This window comes from Diachasma alloeum, unplaced genomic scaffold, assembly GCF_001412515.2.
Source record: "Diachasma alloeum isolate Michigan unplaced genomic scaffold, Dall2.0 Dall_scaffold_00490, whole genome shotgun sequence".
Taxonomy (NCBI): Eukaryota; Metazoa; Arthropoda; class Insecta; order Hymenoptera; family Braconidae; genus Diachasma; species Diachasma alloeum.
In genome coordinates, this window is record NW_021680623.1 from 383784 (window position 1) to 405853 (window position 22070).

At 44.0% G+C, this 22070-nt stretch overlaps 1 pseudogene; it reads left to right on the plus strand.

The window, feature by feature from the left end:
• Nucleotides 1-20742: 20742 nt before the first annotated feature.
• Nucleotides 20743-21353, plus strand: LOC107042535 (annotated as a pseudogene).
• Nucleotides 21354-22070: the final 717 nt, after the last annotated feature.

A 22070-nucleotide genomic window follows, 5' to 3' on the forward strand; every position in this document is an offset into this window, starting at 1 on the left:
AATTATATTTTTTGCGGGTCGAGTTGAATGGCTGTTTTATCATGAATTTCCTGGATATACGCGGCTCTCGATTCAGCGGTATCACACGATTGCGGGCACCCACTCGCATAAGTCTTTATCTCTACGAATGTATTGATAAATCCTGCAAAAATTCCTTCCTTGTCCGTATTCTGATTACACTGTGTTGTTTTATACATCCATATTTTATTTATTGCAATAATTTTATAACCTAGTCATACAGCTGTTTACAATTCGGATAATACCCATGATCCTACTAGAGCGCGCTCAGAATCACTATGTGTGCATTCACCATTATTCATCTCATGACAACATTTCCTACACAACGAAAACACGAGTTTACCGCTTGCTTTCATTGGAAGAACAGGATGAAAAAGTTCAGTCGAGGGTAAAATTATACATTTAATTGGGGCTTCAACATTGGAGATATCATTGTTAGGGCTATAGATTTTTAACTTCCCGACCCGAAGGGAGGAAGTTATTGTAATGACCCCGAAAATCGAATTTGGAATTTCCATGATTTCTCCACATTTCTCGGCCTCTCGAATCATCCTGAAAAGTTTTTGGAGACATATCTATATGTGTGTGTGTGTGTGTGTATGTCTGTGTGTTTTTTTTTGTCTATTGGGAGAATGCATTTACGCACGACCACTTGAGGGAGAGGACAGCAGGATCCCTCCGTCAAATGAGTGTCGGACTCGGACAAAAACTGTCAATACCGACTAAACTCCAGTCAGACATATTTCCACTAACCTTTCATCCTCTCGCGGCACCACCGTAAAGTATTACTTCGCGAGGGAGGTCTCAGCTGTTAGCTCTTCCACGTTTTTTCATCTGATGTACGTCCCCCATCCCGCTAAGATGTTCTGCGTGATTTGGAGGTTCCAGTAACATTTCTCACCTACACTGCAACATTGCGCTTTCGTTCCTCATTTCTGAGCTTCTTCATGACCTCGGCCGCAAAGTTACACGTCATGTCCCAGGCTGCCTTTGATGACAGCATTGCGTCCACCAGGCTCTCAGGTTTGACTTCTCTTCCCAGGTTGGACTCCAACGTACTTCAGATCTCATTGAAGCGAATACATGCTCTGCATCGTCGGCGACTCCTGTGCAAAATAGGCACTCCGGGGAATCTTCGTGTTTGTATTTGTGAGGATACGCCCGGAAACACCCGTTTCCTGAAAGCATTTGTGCCAGGTAATAATTGACCTCTCCTTTTTTTCGACTTACCCAGACGGCCAACTGTGGGATCAGGCGATGAGTCCATCTGCCCTTGGTAGAGGCGTCCAACTTTCGCTGCCATCCTTGTAAGCTTCTACGCTTCTCGTCTGCGCTGAGCTGTGCTGCGCTTTGTGTTTCCGACTTCTTGCGTCGATACAGAGACCTTCGCTCTTCGGCCAATACCTCAATAGGTAACATACCGGAAATAACGCATACTGCATCCTCGGACACCGTGCGGTATGCACTCGCTACTCGCAGAGCACTCAGTCGATACACTGATGCTACCGCATCAGCCCAGATGGAAATGCCATAGGTGAGCACTGACGTGACGATCGATGAAAGCAGCGCTCGTCTTTTTTGCTTAGGACCACCGATATTAGGCATGAGGCGCGATACAGTAGATCCGACTGCAGACGCCTTGGCACCCACGTGCTCAGTTTGCGGCTTAAAATTGAGTCGAGCATCGATCATCACCCCGAAGTATCGTATGTACGGCTGGGAGGTAATTTCACAGGACCCAACCTGCAGCGATATCGTCTCTATTTCCTTTCTGCTGGTGATCAACACCGCCTCTGTCTTGTGTTCCGCCAGCTTCAGGCCCACTGTGTCCATCCAATAGCGGATCGTTTCAAAGGTCATGTCAAAAGTGTAATTGATCTGCTCCATGAATTTGCCCACAATGACTACAGCCACGTCATCTGCAAATGCCACGAGTTTAGTTTCCCGAGACAATCCCAGTTTCAGCAGCTCGTCATACATGATATTCCACAATAGGGGACCTAATACTGAGCCTTGAGGTACTCCTCCGGTTACTCTATACTCCTCAGGACCACTCTCCGTGTCGTACTTGAGGACTCTTCCAGTAAAGTAGCTGTCTACCATTCTCCGCAAGTATCCCGGTACATTGAAATTCTCAAGAGCCTCCATGATACGGTCCCACCTGGCCGAGTTGAAAGCATTCTTGATGTCTAGTGTCGCTACTAAGCAATACTTCTTCGTGCCATTTAGTCATCTCTTTCCTGAGATCGCGTTCTTGGCGATGTCGACGACCAGGCTGATCGCATCCAGAGTGGACCGGCCTTTCCGGAACCCATATTGGTTGTCAGCCATCAATGGTTCGACTGCTGTTTTTATACGTTGGTCGACAATACGCTCGAGGATCTTGCCAGCGGTATCGAGCATGCAGAGAGGACGGTATGATGACGGATCATCCGGTGGTTTTTTCCCTTTCAGGAGTAGTATAAGTCTTTGCTGCTTCCACATGGAGGGGAAGGAGCCCTCCCTTAGTCACTCGTTGTATACGTCCAAAAACATCTCCGGCATCGCGTGGATAGCTGTCTTCAAGGCGATGTTCGGGATTCCATCCAGACCGGGGGGTTGGTGTTACCCACCCTATTGCAGGCTTCCATCAGTTCTTGCTTGGTGATTGGTGGAATATTCATCTCCTTCCATTTTTCGTCTATGCGATGAAGTTTTGGCTGTTGCGGGAACAACACCGTGATGATTTTTTCCATCAGCACAGGACACGATGACGACGGCATTGACTGACTATTCATTCTCGACATCACCACCTTGTAGGGTCTACCCCACGTATCGCTTCCACCTCAGCAAGGAGTTCCCTCCAAGATTGCTTTTTACTGCGCTTGATGGCCTTGCTGATGTTTCGGCGTGCTTCCATATATCTTGTCTGCAACTCCTCGGAATTCGGCTTCTTGCGGCCACGCTGCGACCGTCTCCGAGCTGCATTACACTCTTTTCGGAGGGTGGCGATGGTTTCATTCTACCAGTACACCGGTGGGTGCCGGTTTGTTGCCCGTTTTCTGGTCATGGTTGCATCGCAGGCTTCCGTCAGCCTTCTCATGACATTTTGTGCCTTTTCAGTAGCATTGCTACAACTGATCGGGCGATCATCCAACGCTGCTGAATAGGAGCTAGGATCAAAAGTGCTTAACCTCCAGCCAATGCCGTTGGTCTCCTTTGGTGTTAAGGCGGTTCTCTGGCGAATATTTGCCTGCCATAGAATCGCGCAGTGGTCACTTGCAGTCTCAATGTTTGTTACTCTCCATGAGCAGTTCTGCTTTGCAAGAGTGCTTCTCACGAATATAAGGTCCACAATCGATGTTGCATCTCCTCTCATGAAAGTCGGTTCGTCGCTCTGGGATTCGTCTCCCTACTTTCCCAGTCAACTGCACAGGCATTGAAATCCCCAGCTATTGCCACGGGAAAATGCCGCTGCGCATCCGCGGTCAATTCGTCCAGGAAATCAGTGAATTCGTCCAAGGGGAGGCTCGCTGGGGCATAACAGCTGTAGAAGTAAATTTCGCTAACCCTAGCCTTCACAAACCCATTATGTATACCCTCCCCGGTGATACTTTGAAATGGCTGATTTCTACAAGCCCAGATTACAGCCTTCTTGCTGGCGTCAGTAATCCAGGGTGGGTGCCAAGATGTCGGTATGGCTCCGAGATCATAACCAGGTCAGGCTTCAGCTCTCCCACCGTTTGCATGAGCAGGTCGTGTGCGGTCTCGCAATGGTTGAAGTTGAGCTGTAACACCTTCATTGTCATTTGTTGTTTAATTTCTGTAGCGCCTCCTGATAAACTGGGCACCTGGTCCTACCAGCAATATGAGCGCAGTTCTTCGTGTTCCCTTTCTCAGTGCACAGGGCACAATTGGGTTCCTTTGATCTCGAGAACTTCTTGTGGCCCCTTACTGAGCATCTCAGCCTCATCTCCAAGGAGATTGACGATGGCCGTATGCAGCTTAGGTGCTCCGTCAGTCGTCTTTCTGCTACGGATGATCAGCATATCCCCAGTTGCTGTACGGCGGATCTTATCGACACAACCGACAGCGTCCTCGGAGGAAACATCCTTCTTCACCCGACGAAGTATATCGGAGTACTTCTCCGTGTCCTTGGGGCGTATAATTAGCGCATCAGGTCGCATCACTGGTTTCCGAGTAGCCCTTTCCTGTTTCTTTTTTTTTCATCTTTTTGGGAGGCAGCTGTCGATGGAGTTGCTCGGCCTGCCTCTTTTTCTCCTTCTTGTTCTTCACCTGCGTCCATTCAGGCTTAGCAGGTGGATTTGCAGTTGCCACCATCTGCGGGGCTGCCTTGCTGTTCAGATCCTGTTGCTTCAGCTTCTTCAAAGTTTGAGCTTCTGCCGTAGGTGAGCCTTTCAAGCGCTTTCTCCGCACCGCCTTAGGGACATCTCGGGCCGACTGCATGGTATTCGGATCCTCCGATTCCGAGTCCTTTGCCGTCGTTTCGGAGTCCGTCCGTAAAGGCAACGTGGGTGGTGCTGGTGGAGTTTGCACGGGTTTGGTGAAAGAGGGTCGTGCTTTGATGCGTGCCTCCTCCAAACGTTTGAGGGGTTTGAATGCGCTGCCGATAGTTGTCACCTTGCATTTGATCTCCTTGTTAAATGTTAAATGTTTAATGTTAAATGTTAAATGTTTAATGCCCTTGACATTTATCCTGGGCTGGACATACTCATGAAGTTCTGCGATGAGTTTTTCAAGTCGTGCCCATGCATTGCAGCATTCCGTCTCCTATTTAGTCTGCGACTCATCTCTCCTTGTAGCATCCGAGGCCAAGGAGTCCACCTTTAATGAATGTGATGATTGGCTCCTCCCATAATCCATGGAGCTGGCATCAGAACTGATGGCGGGATTCTCCTTGTTCAGGCTACCCGCATGGGAACTTTCAATTTTGTCATCACTCATCATTTTTGTACTAGCTGTTATCGGGAGCCTGACCCGAGGGTGTTTTAGGGAGCCCACCCTGCACACCTCTTTTAGAGTTGGGTTTCTCGGAAGGTGTTGGTTCGCGCCGACGTATTTTATTTAGTCGATACCCTATATTCTGAATGGCAGTTCAGAATATCGAGCATTCCCCCATCCACCACCTGGGGACGCGCCACGTTGCAGGAACTTCCAACCTGCGAAAACTCTCGGAGGGTAAAGGCGTTCCTCGCCGAAAGCATCCGTGGTGTGTGTGTATGCGTGTGTGTGTGTGTGTGTGTATGTATGTGACCAAAATTTTGTCCAACGATATCTTCTGAACAAATGAAGCGATTCGAATTTTTTTATTTCAATTGATGCGTAACTTCGAACTGTTTAGATTATGAGATCGATCGCCTCAGCGGTTTGTCAGTTATTCACATAAAACTTGTGGAAAAATGACGATTTCTTGGAAATTCAATGATTTCATCAGGAGAAATTATGTCATTGACATTTTATGTTTGGGCGAGAGTTAAACCAAAAAAAACCGATGGAGAGCTGGGATTCGAGAAACGGTTGAGCAGTTCACCAAAATAATGTCTGACACAGTGCGCGTGGGTAGAGTCACAATGAAAACTGTATTTTTTCGGTAAAATACAGAACTCAGTCAAGAAATATTTACAACAAAATAATCACTGTCAACTAATAATCGTGTCGAGACACGGTAGAGATTTTTCACAGTTGAGATGGTCACAAAAATAATAGATTTAATCGCGGAGAGGGAGTTGCACGATGCACACTTGTCACGAGGCGATTAGAGAAGAAGGCAGAAGTGACGAGATGGGACAAGTGTCGCGGCAGGTGTTNCACACTTATCACGAGGCGACTAGAGAAGAAGGCGGAAGTGACGAGATGGGACAAGTATCGCGGCAGGTGTCGTCGGTCCCAATTAATTGGACACGGTCGGTAACCCAGGTCCGTGTCCAGGAGGTGCTGCCGCTCGTGGTCAGCGAACCAACCTGCCGTGACGTGAGGTTGAAGCCCAAACATTTTTGTTATTGCAATCGATGCGTGTTGATGTAACTCGGGGGTGATCAGTGTATGAAGAAGATCGTCTCAGCGGTTGGTTAGTTATTCGCATAAAACATGTAGAAAATGACGATTTCGTGATCATTCAATGATTCTATCCGAAGAAATAGTATCATTCTCATTTTTTTATTTCAATCGATGCGTGTTCATGTAACTTAGGAGTGATCAGTGGTTTATTAGTTATTCGCATGAAATATGTGTGAAAATGACAAAAATTCTAAGATTTTATGCCGAGAAATGATGTGATTATTATCTTTTTTCAATGTATGAGTTGTTAAAAAAAACTTCGAACCGCTGAGTATATGAGGACGATTGCCTCAGCAGTTTCTTAGTTATTTGCATAAAACATGTGAAGGAATGACAATCTCTTCAAAATTCATTGCATTCACCTAGAAAAATTACTTCATTCGCATTTTTAACTTCCCGACCGGAAGGGAGGAAATTATTGTAATGACCCCGAAAATCGAATTTGGAATTTCCATGATTTCTCCATATTTCTCGGCCTCTCGAATCATCCTGAAACGTTTTTGGAGACATGACTGCATGTGTGTGTGTGTGTGTGTGTGCATATGTATGTGACCAAAATTTTGTCCAACGATATCTTCTGAACAAATGAAGCGATTCGAATTTTTTTTTCAATCGATGCGTTTTGATGTAACTTAGAACTGATTAGATTATGAGATCGATCGCCTCAGCGGTTTCTCAGTTATTCGCATAAAACATGTGAAAAAATGACGATTTCTTGGAAATTTAATTATTTCATCCGAAGAAATGATGTCATTCGCATTTTTGTTATTGCAATCGATGCGTGTTGATGTAACTCGGGGGTGATCAGTGCATGAAGCAGATCGTCTCAGCAGTTGGTTAGTTATTCGCATAAAACCTGTCGAAAATGACCATTTCGTGAAAATTCAATGATTCTATCCGAAGAAATCATATCATTCTCATTTTTTTTAAATTTCAATCGATGCGTGTTCATGTAACTTAGGAATGATCAGTGTATGAAGGCGACCGTGTCAGTGGTTTATTAGTTATTCGTATGAAATATGTGTGAAAATGACAAAAATTCAAAGATTTTATGCCGAGAAATGATGTGATTATCATCTTTTTTTCAATCTATGAGTGTTAAAAAAAACTTCGAACTGATGAATATATGAGGAGGATTGCTTCAGCAGTTTCTTAGGTATTTGCATAAAACATGTGAAGGAATGACAATCTTTTCAAAATTCATTGCATTCACCTAGAAAAATTACTTCATTCGCATTTTATAATTCGATTTTACGTGGATGCCAAGTAAAATCGTCTCAGCCGTTTTGTAGTTATCAAGAGGGAAATTTCAAAATTTGCGTTATTTGTTCTAATGAACAGACAAATGGGAATCGGTCGGGAAGTTATTGGTTCGACCCGTAATGTGTCACACCCAATTCCACCTATCCCTATCGGTCACACCCCAAAGAGTGAGCGCGCGAGCGAGCCTGATTTTTTCAATTTTTGCTACCCCGATAATGATATCAGTATGCCCTACAGGGAAAATACCGGTTTTACAAACAACAGATATAAGGAACAGACATCATAATAACTAATTTTTTCGCCAACCGACCGTAATGGTTGGGTGTGTTAGGTGTTGCTCCGACGGATATCCGAGTGCAGTTGCGGTTAGCGCGGTTAGTACTTGGATGTGTGACCGCTTAGGAATACCCTCGCCCATAAATTTTGGAAGGTAGGCACGGTGCAGTGGCCTAATGTGCCCCTCTAGTCAGTGTGACAGAAGGGCACATTAGGGCTCTGCACAATCGGCCGGCTGTACGACTGGGGTTTTCCATGGTTTCCCTTGCAGCCCTAGCCCGAATGGGGTACAGTTAAAGGCAAGACGGCCCATGGCAATGCAGAAAAAATCAGAAGAGAGAAGTGGGAGAGCCAAGGCCGACGAATGGGGAGCCTATAAAACCATAATGGTAGTAAGCAAGAAATATCAATAAAATGAATAATTTTTCCGCCAGATTTACAATCGTAATGAGAAACTATATTCCCTGTTCTCCCACCGAAAAATGCTTCTCGAGGGTTTAATGGAACGTGCACACATACTTCATCGCGCTCTGCAAAGTCACGCAATCCAAGATTATCGCGCTTCAAATCATTAAACTGACACTCCCACATTTCTTCGAGTGTGTAACCAAGACGCCGAATTAATAAATTGATAGCGAGTGTCCGTTCATAGCGTTCTTGAAGAGAATCACATTTGTGGATTTTTTTCTCTGGTAGTGTGGTGTAACATATGGGGGGCCCATGCCAGTAGCATCCTTGAAACTGGAATACAAACTCCCTGCCGTCCGGGTTTTTGTAATACCCATCGACTTCGTGGTTTGTCCCGGTATTTTGAATTCACGAGTCTTGGCAGCATGAGTAATATTAATTTTCTTCGTATGTTCCACCCACATAGGCCACTCCATTGCCGCTTTCGATTTGTTTAGACAAAAACGATACCCTCCACGCGGGATGATACCGACTGTATCTTCTTTCAAGAACATTTTCCGATAAGTGCGCATTGAGAGTGAAGCCAACGTCGTGCATTCGGAAAACGGGCATATGCCAGAAATACTTTTATCTAAAGTCCTAAATGCGGTACACGCCTCTCAAAATCGCTACATCATCCCTGTAATATTTGATAATTTCGTCTCTAAAATTGTATCCTTTCTTGGCCTTCAGTTCTTCCTCATACCATTTGTCAAACTCTTCACGTTCCATCTTTTTCATCGTTTGGGGTGACCAATTCTCTTTTGCAGGTAAATCACCGACATAATTCCAATTCTCACGAGTATTGAAAAGGTGTGGGAATTTACCTTTCCAGAGATTTGGTTGTTTAAAGTATGGCCAAAATACAGTCAACTTAGTCATTCATCCCTCTCGGCAATTATCGATAGTTATCGTCAATCATCCGACACGGACGAGGCGTCGCAATCGTCAGTACACCATCGAACCTTATCTCGGACAGTTATCGTGACAGTTATTGGGACAATTATCAGAACTTTATCGTAACATCGTCTAATTGTTTTGGGTTAATGCAGTCCACTCGGGAAATACATTTATTTATTTTTTGTTGTAAACTAACGTTCCAAGTGTAATCTTTGTGATAATTAAACGGAAAATCATCCGAATTCACCTCTCTTATTATTTGTGCATCCACCCCAAAATCACCTCTCCTCCCGACCATCCAACTCATCAAATTTCGAGTAGATTTTGAACATTGGTCCTTCGAGCCGGATGTGGGAGTGAATTAGTGCGGAAAGTGCAGTGCGTGGGTGCAACGGACCCTGGAAAGAAAAACATCAGTGCAACACCTGCAGAACCACGCCGTAGAAGCCTCTCGCTACGGGGTTCACACGTCAACGCGCAAGGACAGCGTAGTAAGAGCATCATCAACGATACTCAGCGCCACGTCAGATGGTAACTCATCGGTACTCATCATCGCTTCTCGGTAACTCAACGACAATCATCGGACCAGCGGTCGGTAACCCATTGACAATCATCACCGTCAATCGGTAACCCATCGGCCGGTTATCAACGCAACATCGGAAATTTATCGGTAATTATCACGATTTATAGATAATTATCCTCTGAATTAATTCGCTAAATCATTATGAGTGAGATCGGAGAGTAGAAGGACGAAACCTGGGCTGAACAGGTGGAGAAGGCCGAAATGAACGACAATGGAAAACCGACGGACAACAAGGATACAGGAACTCCAGGAACTTCGGAAAAGGTCAAATCACCCAAAAAAATCATCAGTCTAGGGCTATTAAGGTTTGAGTTGAAGGTGAAAACTCAATACAGCAGGTTGAGAGGTCTTCAGGACATCATCGGGGACATCAGCAAAGAAGACATCGAGAAATTAGGAAAAGAAGACATCGAGGCACATTATCGGATCGTCAAACAGCAGTGGAACAATTTCTCGCAATACCACGAGCACCTGATGGACGAAGCCATAGAAGATGTGTTTGATCACCCGTACTTTATAGAGGACATCTTCGAAGAAGCCCTTCAGAGCTACAAGATAGCCATGAAGGATTTGGGCCGCATCAAGGAAAGCATCAAGGAGAATCCCGAGGGCAACTCATCCAGCGGAAAATCCGCGTTCACCAACCTGGAAAGGCTAAATGTACCGGATTTCAGCGGGAAATATTCGGACTGGAATAAATTCCACGATGCCTTCGTCTCCCTCGTCCAGAACAAGCCGCTGGACGATATGGAGAAGGTGATGAGGCTGATGAAGGCACTTAAGGGTCCAGCAGGAGATCTAGTATCTAACATTGGGGAACAGGCATCAAATTACAAGGCCGCTTGGGACAAGCTGGTCGCTCGATATGAGAATCCGAGACTCATCATGGCAGCCCATCTAAATCGAGTCCTCAACCTGAAGGAGCTCAAGGAGAACTCAGCGTCGGGACTTCTCCTCATCATCGACACCGTTACGGAGGCATTAACGGCCATGAAGAATCTCGGGGCCCCAACGGAACACTGGAACATCATCATCTCGCACCTCATCAGGAGGGTCATCGATCCAAAGAATCGAGAAGACTGGGAGGTTCATCTGGGAGACTCAACCCAACCACCGATGCTTAAGGACTTCATAGAATTTCTTAAAGCAAGGGCAAGGGCTCTGGAAAATGTGGAAAGATACGAGGATCGGGGACACTCATCTCAGGGAAATTTGAAGGCGAAGACAACGGCCAGGGTTCATCAGGCTTCTCCTTCCAAGAGACAGAAGGAAAAATGATCGGTGTCACTTGCGGGGGCAAGCAACAAGGAGTGCAACGTCTGCAAGGGACCTCATTGGTTGGAAGCCGAATGTCCCACGTTTTGGGGCCCCATGAAAGGAAACAGAGCCTCCTAGACCACGATCCGTGTTTCAACTGTTTGCGACCTCATCAAGCACACAAATGTAAGTCTCACTACAGATGCAGATCGTGCAATGGACGGCATCACACATTGATCCACAATGCTGAGTCGACAAAAGGTCAGCAAACAGTAACGCCGGGTGAATCAACCATACCAGAAAGCACAAGCGGTTAAGTATCAATTTATTATTACAACAAGTTGAATTGAGCTTAACTGTTGGGTGTATTGGCAGGAGACATCAGGAACATCATCATACAGCAGTCAATCATCGCGACGAATCCTGTCAATAAATCATCGGGTCCATCATCACGCCAAGACACAGCATCACTACTTCGATCATCTCTTGGGTCACTCATCGAGACGAAGAGGTCGACGATCTCTAACAAACAGCTGGAAGATCATCGACAATCAGAGGAACACCATCTTGGAGATGATCGACAGTGAGGAAAATACCACGTCGGACATTCTCGCCATATGGATACATGGCACGTTGGAGATCAACGACAAACAGGGAAATACCACGACAATCATCAAGGGCATCAGGTACAATCAGAGCCACACCATGCTAACTCGATGAACTTCAGCAACGTACTGGAGATATAGGGAACTCAGCAGACAGCAACTCATCTGGTAGTCTTGGCGACGGCAAGGGTCAATGCCCTCAATCAGCATGGACAATCAACGCCAGCTAGGATGCTCATCGATCAGGGCTCTGAAATATCACTAGTTTCAGAGAGCTTGGTAAATCAACTACTCTTAGAAAGAAGGTCATCATTACTGGTCATCATCGGCATCGGAGAAACATCATCAGGGAGCACACGTGGTGTCGTGAAACTCGCCTAACAACCGAGACACAATCCCGCTGTGCGAATCATCATAGAGGCCCACATGCTGAGCACGCTAACGGCGAAAATACCGCCATTTGCTTGCGAATCAAAGATTCCTCTTCAACTACGGGAACTTCAATTGGCAGATCCTCACTTCTTAATACCTGGAGCAATTGACATAATCATCGGAGCTGATACTTATGGAAGAATCATCGGGGAGAAAATCATCAGGTTTAAAGAAATGAAACTCATCGCTCAGCAAACTACATTTGGCTGGGTTGTATCGGGACCAGTTTGCTGCATGAACAGCTCAGAAAAATTATCTTTAAAGGTAACGACGCAAACGTCTAATCAACAATTACTAGAACTCCTGAAGAAATTTTGAGTCCAGGAGGAATTACCGGATACACCATAATCATCATCAATTTTCATCAAAGCTGAAGCAGAATGCGAACAGCATTTCATCGAAACTCATCAGAGAGATTCAGCAGGGCGTTATATAGTGCGCCTTCCATTCAAATCATCACCAGCCGCACTGGGGGATACAGCATCGTCGGCTAGGATCAGGCTAGAGAAAATCATCAGGCGATCTACAGCAGATCCAGACGCTCATACTCTCTACACGAAATTCATCGAGGAGTATAAGGCCTTGGACCACATGCGGCGAGCACCACCGGCACCGGAGCAAAGGCAAACATACTATCTGCCTCATCACGGAGTACTGAGGCCAGACAGCACCACCACAAAATTGAGAGTGGTGTTTGATGCATCTCATCGAAGCTCATCAGGAGTGTCATTGAATGACATACTTCATCCAGGACCCAAAACAACAAATTGTCAGCTCTGACGTACTCATCTGGCTGCGTCGACATCGTTTGGTATTTAGAACGGATATTGTGAAAATGTTCCGCCAAATCCGTGTTCATCAAGATGACTGGGACTATCAACGAATCTTTTGGAAAGACAACGACGGTCAACTCATCGAATACCAACTAACGACAATCACTTACGGTACCAGCTGCGCACCTTGGCTTTCTCTACGCGTGCTGAAGCAGTTGGCCATCGATGGAGGTCATCGATTTCCTTTGGCCTTACCGACATTCACCAAGGAAAGATATGTCGACGACATATACGGAGGTGCAGAAACAGAACATCAACTGGAGGGAATTATCAAGCCACTTATCGATCTCTGCATGGCGGGCGGCATGCCGCTGCAGAAGTGGTGCAGTGATGTACCAAAAGTACTGGAACGACTCGGATTATCATTATCAGGATCAGCTCCAATCATCGAATTCGAGGAATCAACAGTGAAAGTGTTGGGACTTTGCTGGCAACCCAATTCTGACACTTTTCACTACAAGGCAAAGAATTTCAACGGAGACACCATCACCAAGCGTGTAATTTTGTCCGAAATTGCGCAAATCTACGATCCACTGGGACTCATCGCGCCGGTCATCGTCACGGCAAAGATACTCATCCAGGAATTATGGCTGCTCAAACTTAACTGGGACGATCCACTTCCAGATGACTACAAGGGTCGCTGGAAATCATTCAGAGAGCAGCTTCAACACTTGAGCAGCCTCACAATACTATGGTGGCTTCATCTCACGCCCAATACAATGGAAATTCAACTTCGCGGATTTGCGGACGCATCAAACTTGGCGATGGGCGCATCGGTTTATCTTCGAACATCATCGAAGACAACGGGAACGACTGTCACTCTAGTTTGTGCCAAGACTAAAGTGGCGCCACTCAAAAAAACAAACCATACCACGACTGGAATTGACGGCAGCGTTTATGGTTACTGATCTCGTGGCTTACGTCAAACGTATACTGGACCTGGACAACATCGAGATCTACTTATGGAGCGACTCATCGGTAGCCATCACATGGATCAACGGGGAAACATCTCGATGGAAAGATTTCATGCAGAACAGAGTTCTTAAAATACGGAATATCTGCCTTCTGCAACATGGAGACACATCAACGGAAAGGAGAATCCAGCGGACTGCGCATTAAGGGGTCTATCACCAAAACAACTGGCGGAGCACCATCTATGGTGGACAGGACCACGATGGCTTGTCCTGTCACCAGACAATTGGCTAGTATCATCTATGGACTTAGCATCAACGACGGAAGTATCATCAGAGGCGGCAAAAAAGCAAGACCACCTATTATTAGCTCATATCCAGTGCAAATCGCTGAGAGAGATGCACTGATCATCAGGTACTCATCACTAACAAAGCTTTTGCCGATTACAGCTTGGGTAAATCGAGCCTCTAAGCGCTTCCAAGGGCAGCAACTACCAGATTCTCCACAACTGGAACCACAAGAACTCGAAGATGCGAGGCTGTATTGGGTGAGGCACACTCAACAGCTATACTTCGAGGCGGAAATCAATCAACTAATAACGGGAAACTCACTGGCAGCAAATCATGGTATGGCAACGCTGAAACCATATTTGGAAAACGACGTCATGCGCATGGGCGGACGTCTACGAAAATCAACGTTAGATCCGGAGGAGAAAAATCCAATAATTCTCCCTCGTCATTCACCACTCCCATTGCTCATCATCGCAGACGCTCATCAACGGAGTTTCCATGGGGGAACTCAACTCACATTGGCACATATTCGGCAGAGATATTGGATCATCGGTGGGCGAGCTCCAGTACGCTCACACATCATCAAGTGCGTGACTTGCACACGTCATCGGGGATTGAGAGCTCAACAGCTGATGGGACAGCTGCCGGCATGACGAGTGACACCATCAAGAATCTTTCTTCACTCAGGAGTAGACTTTGCCGGCCCAATCAACATCCTCATATAGAGAGGATCAGGAGCAAACAAGACAATTTATAAGGCGTACATTTGTCTGTTTGTGTGTTTCGCAACATCGGCTCTTCATCTGGAACTGGTAACGGATCTAACAGTGGAGGGGTTCATCACAGCATACAGGCGCTTCACTTCAAGACGGGGAATTTGTGCAACTCTGATCAGTGACAGGGGGATCAACATCATTGGGGCAGAGAAAGAACTAAAGATACTCTTCGACCAGGCACCAAGTGAATCGGCTTTCATCAGGGATCAGCTAGCATCAGACGGAACGACTTGGAAATTCAACCCTCCCTACTCGCCACACATGGGAGGCAAATGGGAAGTTGCGGTAAAGTCAACGAACTATCATCTCAAACGAATCATCGGAACCTCGACCTTGACGTACGAGGAATTTACGACTCTTCTTACTCAGGTCGAGGCTATACTCAACTCAAGGCTATTCTGCCCACTAACCAATGACCCACAAGACACATGGGCCTTGACACCAGGACATTTCATCATCGGAGAAGCGCTCACAACAATTCCGGAACCATCACTACAGCAAATCAACACGACAAGACTCAACAGGTGGCAAATCATCTCCCAGAAAATTCAAAATTTCTGGGAACATTGGGCACGAGAGTGCATTTATCGATACCAGCAAATCTACAGGTGGAAACAGCCAACGAACGAGATCAAAATCGGTTCATTGGTCCTCATCGTGGACGAGCGGGAGCTACCAGCAAAATGGGCCCTAGCTCGAGTCATCGAAGTTCAACCCGGACCGGACAACCTGACGAGAGTCGTCAAACTGAGGAAAGGCAACCAGGAAGTTCAACGGGCAATTGATCGATTGGTACCATTGCCAATCAACGATGACCTACTGGAGGGTTAACAGTGAATCTCATCATCTATACATCGTCACCGAGGGGTGACGCAGGGCGGGCGGGATGTTTAAAATATGGCGAAAATACAGTCAAATTGGTCATTCATCCCCCTCCGCAATTATCGATAGTTATCGTCAATCATCGGACACGGACGAGGCGGTCGTCCGTGTCGCAATCGTCAGTACACCATCGCACCTCATCTCGGACAGTTACCGTGACAGTTATCGTGACAGTTATTGGGACAATTATCGGAACTTTATCGTAACATCATCTAAATGTTTTGTGTTAATACAGTCCAGTCGGGAAATACATTTATTTATTTGTTGTTGTAAACTAACGTTCCAAGTGAAATCCTTGTGATAATTAAACGGCAAATCATCTGAATTCACCTCTCTTATTATTTGTGCATCCACCCCAAAATCACCTCTCCTCCCGACCACCCAACTCATCAAATTTCGAGTAGATTTTGAACATCGGTATTCCACATGTTCTGGGAAAAGCTGATAGCGGCATGTGGAAAAAGTTTAAACTATCGATAAAATGAATTTTTTCTCCAACCTGGAGCGCAATAATTTTAGTGCCGTTGATGATAGGATGTATGCGTGGTACAAATTCATACTATAGTGCATATTGTAAGATGAATTGTCTATCATAACCTTATGAATTATGAGCTATGCCTATGAGGTTTAAAATATTTTTTAACACTGGAAGTCGTTCAACATATACCAAAAATTGTTCTATAACACTACCGGATTCTTCAGTAAAAATTGTCTCCCTCTTTTCGCAAACGGTACATTCATTTATCTGTGTATCACTATAGCACTCACATACGATCTGTGCAATACCAAGATTTGGAATGTGTATTTTTTCCCTAGTTGGACAATTATTTTTCATCAAGTCTTCATTTTGTCGGGCCTCCAAACCGTAGTATAAGAAAAAATTACACTTTTTTGTTTTTCGAGGTATTGTTATCACTCTGCCCATATAGCAATAATGTCCAGACGGTTGGAGTTTCTCACAGATGGAACAAAGTGATTTGTCGCAGTCGTGTGGCACACTTATACGAGTACGCTGACCACAGTTACCACAGTACCGTTCACGTCGACAAAGTGAGGCCCCATTCCGAGGGCCAAGTGCAGTGTGATTGTTGAAACAATTGTCTAGAAATAGCGATTGCAGAGATCACATCACCTGTACCGAGCATGAGAGTTGCAAGCAGGACTTTTATAACATCTTTTACATATGTTCTGACATTTCTGACTATGCTGGATTTGATATGCGATATTACAGCCGTGACAAAAATATTGAGCTCCATGAAATAAATTTTTAATATTTATGATAGGTTGATAATGCTTGTCGCGAGGGAAATAACCGATATCCAAAACAAAACAGTCGGATCTGCTGTCAAATGCTATGCTGCCATCATACATTATGACAGGGTTTTCTAACTTTTCCACACGCCATACTACGCGAGCAATTTTTTGTGAGAAATCGTTGATACACCTTGATTTCATCAATACTACAAGCATTTCGAATTAGTCGAACTCCCGAGGCTCTAACCAAAGCACTAGCCTTGCAGGTCTGTGTCGTTCCTTCTTTACGGATCACATTCCACTCTTCAACGGGTAGAGTATCAGCTTTTTTCAGACAATATGCTTTTGCCACGACAATCGATCTTGCCAAACACATATGTAGGTCAGGGAAGGAGTAATTACAATGAACACAATTCACTCACCATCAGTTTCCAGTGGAACCGTGCCCGTACCACTTTGTTGTCGCGATCTTGATGCGCCTATAAGCAATACAACTCAATGTTAATTTGTGTTTAATTGACAAATATTAAGAACTGTAATGCTCACCGCTAGGGCTGCGCACGAGACGAGCCGAGAATTTGGCATTTCTCGTCTCGGTCTCGGAAAAAACAGAAAAAGTTGAGAGCATGTTCTGAACAGCAAGGTTCATGATGTGAGAGAAACATCTGAAGTGCTGATTGATGCAGTCAAACGAGTAGCCAGCATCACGCATCAAAATCTCAAGCTCCTTCATAAAAGTTGTGTTCGCCGCGGCGTTATCAACTGTGATTCCCTGAAGCTTGTTATGTAATTCATATTTCTCACGACATCCAAAAAAAATAGTAGCAATCGCCTCTTCAGTGTGTTTGCCCTGAGCGGGAAAAAAGTCGAGTGCAATAGATTGCAACTGCCAGTCATCTCCAACGAAATGAATGGTTATATCATAGTATAAACGTCCATCGTGCCTGGTCCAGCCATCGATTGTGAAGGAAAAGTTAGACGTATTATTACGCAGGATTTCCTTGACATTGTTCTCCATTCTACGATAATGCTTAATAACCATTCGTTTCGCAGCATCTCGTAAAGGCATTTCGACTCCTGGATTGAGTTGAGCGAAAAACTGCTGGCTATCGTTGTCATCAAAGAAATTGAACGGTCAACGTTTTATACTCATCCATTTGACGATCTGCATTTCCGACTGTTCTGGAGTCAAAGACTTCTGGAAAAGATAAAAGTGAAATATTCAAATTAAGACTCGATTCACTTCCTCTGCACAAGCATGATAGCAACGAAAAAATCCTCCATGCGGATTAACACTATTTTATCGAACACTCTAAGTATTAATTTTTCATGACTTATGTGGACTTCATCCATGAATTTTACCCAGTTTACATATGACGGATTTTTCATCAATCCAGCCAACTATTTTTTTCCACATCTGTGGGGGAAATGAGTGAATCTGAAAGAATTTATGAACAAATTCGATCTAAACGGAAGTTGACTTCAGAGAAAAAATAGTTTCGGTCAAAGAATCTAGCGTTTCACCAGAATTTTTTAAATAAATGTTTTACTGTAGAAAAAAAGTGGGTGTAGAGCAGTTGAGCTGTAAAATTATTTTAAAGTTTGTGTTTTTACGTATTTTTTGAGGATTAGTGTCTTTTAGGATAATTTCCAAGTTTAAACTCTCTTTTAAACACCCACTTTTTTCCTATAATAAGAAATTTATTTGGATAATTCAGGTGAAAACCTGAATTTTTCGTCCCGAATGTTCTTTCCTCTGAGGTCAACTTCCCCTGATGTGTAATTTTTCAAAAATTCTTTCAGATCTACGTATCTTCACCAAAAATGCTCTGAAAAATTGAAAATAGTTCATAAGGAGTGCATTCAATGAGTATAAGAGGAATGATTTTCTCAGATTTTTTGCAAACGGTAAAAAAATAGGAGATTAGGAGACTGGTCTCGGTCTCGTGCGCAGCCCTACTCACCGCAACGATTGACAATGGCTGGATTATTTATTGCAGGGAGTAGTGTTACGGCCTCTCGTCTGTTCGTCTGTTCTTTTATCTTATCCTCAGGCCGATCGTGGTAGATACTACCATTTTGACGTTCGTTGCCACTAGCCATCTCTATTATCGACTGACGCATTTTGCATAAAATTTTCTAACCCGCTCTGCGTGGCATCATGCATGGGGATCGTAACGTGGGGATACCAATACCCGAAGCAAATATGCACTCGTTCAGGTCGCCCTCTGGTTCCATGAAATTCATTGTCACGAATGCAGAGCAAACATCTATTCTTTGAATTATGCTAATGAGATATAATTCTCCGACTACCAACTTGTTCATATCAGAGATGTCATTATAGTCCCAGCCGATTTCAGAAGGGGGCTGGCAGTCAATTAAATTGCATCGAAACAATAACGGCGGTAACTCGCGCAAATCTTTTTCTTCTAAGTAAAACACATGACGTTTGTGTATATAAACAGCTTCGCACAAATCAAACAGATGAATTTGTAACATGTTCAAATCACAAGATGTGATGACGTCTCGTACAGCGCCCCAACTGAGAAAATTCAAAAAGCACATTGTTTTTACTATTACTTCATCTATTGTTTGACCTTTCTTGTCAATGAGGTATTTTTTGCTCAAATACATTTCCATCTTTGAAAGTGCATTTGCTCACTCTACGGGTCGTACAACGATGTGAAACGGTGAGCGCATCTGAATTATTTCCGCTAGGAATTTGGTTTTTAACGATATGCGCGGAAAGACAATGTCAAAACACGTTGAAGACATATTGGATACTAACTTCATCTTGGTTCTTCTCGTTGTTCTATTAGCAGTGAGGTGAGAGAGAAACACTCTTATTGGTTTACAAAATCTTTATTTGAACCAATAAGAAATGAATGATATAAAATCGTCACAACAAACTAAAAATATAAAAAACTTCCCAGATACGTAAAAACTAGATACGTAAAACTATCTGCGTTGCCCATTTCCACCACAACAGTGCTACCGTCGTCTCCCATTCTTGACGTCGTGTCCCCTCCACAGCAACATTTATCTCGCAGTAAAAGCGAGAAGAAACGATGATACGAGGAAACGAGAAAACGAGAAAACGAGGAAACGAGAAAACGAAGAAACCAGAAAACGAGGAAATGAGAAAACGAAGAAACGAGAAAACGAGGAAACGAGAAAACGAGTTTTTGAATGTATAGACGTTAGTATAATCGGGATGATAAGACGCTTCTATTATAGAGTATGGCCTTGGAACATATGCAGCTCCACGCCCGAAACGAGAGTATATTCAGGGCCAGTAATCTTTCGAGTTGGCAGCACGCAAAATACGAAATTCGGATTCATAACACAATTCCAGCTTCTCACAAACACCACGGGTCTTCCTGCGGAAAGTCAGGTAGCGACGGAAGGCCTGTTTCGCACTTTCAAGATCGTTAGTGAAACGATTAACGTATGACATGATAAAAGTGGTCTAACTTGTATCAGGTAAAAAATTAAACTAACATGTGAGGTTTTCACCTAACCCCTTAAATTCCCAGAATAGAATATCCCCATTGATACATTTTTAGTGGTTGTCGCATGATATTATAATAACAACCGTTTTCAAATATTTTGAACAGTTGTTTGCCATCACTCATCACAATCTTGCATATAAAAATATGAATGTTGGAAATCTTTTTGATTTCTTTGGATAAATTGTCACATTATACACCGGCGAAATTATTAAAGAAGTACGCTTGGCAGTTGATGCAGAAAAAAATCGAAATCGCGTAGGAGCAGAAACACAAAAATCGGTAACTTTTTCTTTGCGAATGAAGAATAAATTAAAATGAACCACTAAATGATACTGATATATTTCTCCCACCCCGATTTCTCTCTGCCGGCATCGTCAGATATATTACTTTATCCACGTACCGGCTTCTTCAGTATAAAAAAATCTCTTGTGGTGATCGCATTAAAATGGATGTCTCTGTCGTTATCCAAGGTTTCCGTTTCAAAAATGGGAAATTCTTGCCAAAAGAAATTGCTGTTGCTTATACTGAGGGAATATTTCTTTCACACTGAATTTTGAATGCACCTTACCCGTAGTTAGACCTTTCTACCTGCTGGCGTGAAACGAACAATAGACTCACAACCAACAATCACGGAATCGAGTGGCATGATGGGGATACAGAAGTGCAGGACGCTTTACATAATTTTAGAGAGCTGTGCAGAAATGCTCGCCGTATTTTCACTATTGGTGGTGAGAAGATTGCATATCTCCAGATCTTATCTGCACGAGAGACCATAAATTTCGGTACAGAGGCGGTTTTCAAAAACAGTACATGTCTGCAGAATGAAGAAAAGACTGTGTGTTACCTCCATGCAATAAAAAACAAGATGGACGTTCAGGCGTATAACTGCGCTTTACAGCTTTAAATATACGTAATTATTCAATTCATAAGAAGTGGCAGGACAATACAACGCATCAGTGTTCAAGACCCAACACTGATAACGAGTTCGACGACGCCGACACTCAAAATATCGACCCTAAATTCCCTGTTTGTAAAGGTATTTTCAATATTTTTTGAACCATTTTGCATATCAAATTGATAGAACGAGTATTGTAACTCTAGAGAGGTGAAATTCATTTTTAAACGAAGACCGAGGACGGCCGAAACCTTGGGTTTACCTACATTTCGCAGTCGTTGTGCCGAAACTATTGAGCACCGTAGGAGGTATTTATTGGATTTCACTCATGACCATCGCAATGACCTGTGCTACGCGCCTTCTGATGAACCGCAAAAATAAAGATATTGAAATCGGTAATACCGAAGACGATACTGAAGATGAGAAAACGCCCTCCGTTGCATACATTCTAATTATAATGATATGTCTAGTCGCATCAATTATGGGCCCTTTATATTGTGAGGTATTTTTCGAAACGCGTCTGCGGGATTCAGGCGCGTGGTCCTCCACGAACTTTCAGCGATCCTGTGGACTTTCTCAACCCGAAATCAGAATGACAGGGATAAACGAGAGAAGATGAAATACCGAAAAGGGCAACAGTCCTTTTAACCTTCAAAGGGCAAGGTCACGATGTCGAAGCGCGTTCCACGACCAGCTCAGGAAACCGCGGCTGCGTGTGGAAACGGGCTAACAATTAATGCGGTTCAATACCATGAGGTATTCGGAAATAAAATAAAAATATAAATAAAATAAAAAATAAAATAAAATATATTTTTGTCAAAACAGTAAAACAATAGAAAAATTCAACCAAATGCCAGTGAAATAATATTCACTATTTT